Source organism: Arachis ipaensis, chromosome B1, assembly GCF_059453495.1.
Source record: "Arachis ipaensis isolate K30076 ecotype BB chromosome B1, ASM5945349v1, whole genome shotgun sequence".
Taxonomy (NCBI): Eukaryota; Viridiplantae; Streptophyta; class Magnoliopsida; order Fabales; family Fabaceae; genus Arachis; species Arachis ipaensis.
The window spans coordinates 62,367,740-62,372,207 of NC_142436.1; the positions used below are offsets into that span (position 1 = coordinate 62,367,740).

The 4,468-nt window shown below is 40.3% G+C and overlaps 1 non-coding gene across 1 annotated transcript; it reads left to right on the top strand.

Moving 5' to 3' along the window:
* Window positions 1-1,362: 1,362 nt before the first annotated feature.
* LOC148576794 (small nucleolar RNA R71) lies at window positions 1,363-1,466 on the top strand. Its single transcript, XR_015903209.1, has one exon. It is a non-coding gene; the product is annotated as a small nucleolar RNA R71 (small nucleolar RNA).
* Window positions 1,467-4,468: the final 3,002 nt, after the last annotated feature.

Sequence of the window (4,468 nt, forward strand, 5' to 3'; positions counted from 1 at the left end):
GCTTCTTCAATCTTCATTCTTCTCATCATTGTTAGAGACATCAAATTGATACTGGCCCCTAAGTCACACAAGGCCTTCTCCACCATGACTTCTCCTATAATGCAGGGGATTTGGAAACTGCCTGGATCCTTCAATTTTTGAGGCAATTTGTGCTGAATGATGGCACTGCATTCTTCAGTTAACAACACAGTTTCCTCATTTCTCCAGCTTCTCTTCTTGGTCATTAATTCCTTTAAGAATTTTGCATAGAGTGGCATTTGCTCTATTGCCTCAGCAAACGGAATGTTGATTTGAAGCTTCTTGAAAATCTCCAAGAACCTGGAGAATTGGCCATCCTTTTCACTTTTCATCAAACGTTGAGGATAAGGTGCTTTAGGTGTATAAGGCTTTAGGACCTCTTTTTCTTTTTCTTTTGTTGCAGACGGTGTAAAAGATTGTCCTTGTTCTTTGTCTTTCACATTTTCCTTTGCTTCATCCTCTGTGGTTTCCTTTGAGATCTCCTTTAGATTCTTTCCACTTCTGAGGGTTATGGCCTTACATTCTTCCCTTGCAATAGCCTTGGCAGCATGAGAAACGCTTGTCCCAGGGGTTTGCTTAGACAAATACATAATTTGATTTTCTAGCTTCTGGATGGCAGCTCCTTGGTTTTGCAGGTTAGAATTTACTTCTTCCTTAAAAGCTTTCAATTCGGTTATGTCTTGACTCATGGTTGCAAGCATTCCTTCTATCCTGTTTAATTGATCTTGAAATTGTTGGTTCGGATTAGGTTGGGTAGATTGATTATTTTGGCCATGATATGATGGTTGGGAGTAAGTGTTTTGTGTGGCTTGGTATGATCTTTGGTTGGAATTTTGGTATGTGGAATTGTTATGTTGGTTGTGGTTGTAAGGTTTGTGGTTTTGTGGTTGGGTTTGTTGGTTCCCCCACCCAAAGTTTGGGTGGTTTTTCCATCCTGGGTTGTAAGTGTTGGAATGTGGATCATATGATTGCCTTTGTTGGTTTCCCACATAGTTGGCCTCTTCCCAATCACTTCCTTCAATGCTTACTTCCTCTTGATCTTGTGTGTGTATTGCAGCCACTTGCTTTGTTTCTAATTGCCTGGTAAGCTCTGCTAGTTGCTTGGCAAACACCTTGTTTTGGGCTAAAATTGTATCAACATGGTTCAGCTCCATGACTCCCTTAGTGTTGTGTCTCTCTGAAGCATAGTAGTACTCATTCTCAGCCACTGTCTCAATCACTTCAATGGCTTCTTCCACAGTCTTTTTCCTGTTCAATGAACCTCCCGATGAATGGTCTACCGCCTTCCTTGATTCATAAGAAAGTCCATCATAGAAAATATGCAATTGCACCCAGTCATGGAACATGTCTGGTGGGCATTTCCTTGTCAAATCCTTGAACCTCTCCCATGCCTCGTAGAGAGTTTCACCATCTTGTTGTCTAAAAGTCTGAACCTCAGATCGAAGCCTATTGACCTTTTGTGGGGGGTAGAAACGTGCCAGAAACTTGCTTTCCACCTCATCCCATGTTGTTAGACTCCCCCTTGGGAATGATTCCAGCCACTTAGCTGCCTTGTCCCTAAGTGAAAATGGGAACAAAAGCAGTTTATAGGCATCTTTCTGGACTCCATTGGACTTCACAGTGTCGCAAATTCTCAGGAATTTTGTGAGATGTTGGTTTGGATCTTCATTAGCACTCCCACCAAATGAACAATGATTCTCCACAAGTGATATTAGCTGTGGTTTGAGCTCAAAATTGTTGGCCTGAATGGGTGGTTTCTGAATGCTGCTACCACAATTCCCAGAGGTTGGGTTTATGTATGAACTAAGAACCCTCCTCTCAGGAATAGCATTGTTTCCATCAGCTCTCTCATGGTTGTGTACTTCTCTATCCATGTTGAGATCTAAAGCTTCCTCAAAATTGTCCTCAGATTCTCCTTCAGATTCTTCTTCTCCCAGTACTCTCTTCCCTCTTGCTTCCCTTCTAAGTCTATGAAGGGTCCTCTCTGGTTCGGTATATGGAGGAGTTGATGTCTCTCCTCTCCTACCTGTCATACAAGAACACAGCACAGGCAACAAACAAGTGAAATACTCTTGGTTAATGGAAGAGTATGGTTAGAGCAATTGAGGAATTAATTCAAACAGTTAGTGAGTCAGTGAGTTAGTTGCTTGAATTTAAAGGCATAAAGAAAGAAAGCATGTAACAGAGTGCAGAAATTAAAATTCAACAAGTAACTTGAACTGAATTAACAAAGCAAGAAAAATGCTCAATCTAGTTAACTTCCAATTTGAGAATTGTCAATCGAAAACCAATCCCCGGCAACGGCGCCATAAACTTGATGTTGCATAAACTAGTTATGCTACGATTTAGGAAATTGCACGATCGGCAAAATTCCTTCCGGCAAGTGCACCGGTTATCGTCAAGTAAAAACTCACAATAGAGTGAGGTCGAATCCCACAAGGATTGGTTGAGTGAGCAATTCGGATTAGAAGTATGTTCTAGTTGAGCGGAATCAAGATTTAGATGAGAATTGCGGAATGTAAAATTGGCGGGAAACGTAAATGACAAGAAATTTAAATGGCGGAATCTTAACTTGCATGAATTAAAGAGCAGAAGCTAAATTGCTGAAATTAAAAGGGAATGGGGGTGATTGCATGAATTGAGTTGCAGAATGTAAAGAGAAAGTGGAAATCAGAAATGGGGAATTCATTGGGTTATAGGAGATATTGAGATCTCCGAATCAAAACATGTTTATCTCTTCCTCAACCAATGCGTTCATTGAATTTTTCTTGGCAAACTTATATGATTGGATCCCAATCCCTTGGCTCACCAATTCTCTCTAAAAACAAACAAATTCCCAATCCCTTGGTTTAAATGTTCATAAGAAGAGATGATGCTCGATCACTGATTATACCACACAGTTTCATGAACCACAATTTGGTAGGATTACATGTCACAATATCCATCCAAACCCCAATCCAATTCACTGTGAGAAAGCTTCTCTAGCATGAATCCTCCATTCCTTTCCCAAGGTTCCGAAGGATTCCAATTATGGGTAGTTTCTTTCCCAAGACAACTACCCAATGGAATTAGATCGAGAAGCTTTCTAACAAAATTCAAGAGAAAAGATTGAAGAAGAAGATAAACTATTATTGATTCATTGAATTACAATAGAGCTCCCTAACCCAATGAAAGGGGGTTTAGTGAGTCATAGCTCTGAATTCAATTACAAAGATATGAAAACTAGCCAAATGAAAAGGTAAAAGTCCTTCCTAACTTAAATTCTATCCTATTTATACACTTTCTATATTGAGCTTCTGTTGTGTTTCTTGGGCTTTGAGGCCTCTCCCTGCTTTCCTTTTGCTTTGGGTTTATGATCCATAATCTTGATGAGGCTGCTGATCCAAATTCTGTAACATTCATTGAGCCAACTTAGTGATAATCAAATAATAATACATGACTCAACAAATTGAAATTTCAGACTCATCAATCCTTCAGGCCCAATCCCATAAACCATGATATTCAATTGGGTTTCATACCAAAGTAAGTTTAAGTTAATGTTTGTGCTCAAAGACTAACTTAAACCGCAATATTTTTGGCCCAGAAACCTTTTCCAAGAGTGGCGTTTAAGTTGCAGTTTAAGCTTAAACTGCAGCTTAAACGCCAGACACTTCCAGTGAAGCCTTTTGTAGAAGCACGTTTAAGCTTCAGTTTAAGGTTAAACTGAAGCTTAAACGTGGAAATGGAAGAAGGCAGCCCTGGAGAGTCATGTAGTCGAACACGTTTAAGCTTCAGTTTAAGGTTAAACTGAAGCTTAAACGTGGAGATAGGAAGGGCAGCCCTGGAGGTCGAACACGTTTAAGCTCCAGTTTAAGGTTAAACTGGAGCTTAAACGTGGAAGAGGAGAAAGGTAGCCCTGGAGGTGTCGAACACGTTTAAGCTCCAGTTTAAGGTTAAACTGGAGCTTAAACGTGGAAATGGAGAGAGCAACCCTGGAGGAGAAAACTTGGTCGAACACGTTTAAGCTCCAGTTTGAGGTTAAACTGGAGCTTAAACGTGGAAATGGCTCCCTGGTGCTTTTCCCATTTCTGGCGTTTAACCTCCAGTTTAAGGTTAAACTGGAGGTTAAACGTGGAACTGCTTCCTGAGTGGCATTCTCATTCTGGCGTTTAACCTCCAGTTTAAGGTTAAACTGGAGGTTAAACGTGGAAATGCTTCTTTGGTGAGACTTTCATTCTGGCGTTTAACCTCCAGTTTAAGGTTAAACTGGAGGTTAAACTTCAATTCCAGCATTTCTTAGCCTTCATGATTCTGGCGTTTAAGCTCCAGTTTAGGCTTAAACTGGAACTTAAACTCCACATGTGATATTCAAGCTTCCTTTATTGATTTTGTTGCTTCCTTGCTTAGCCTCTTCTTCCCTGAAATCATCCAAACAATTGCATCAAAGTCTTGCAAAATTTCATGAGAAATC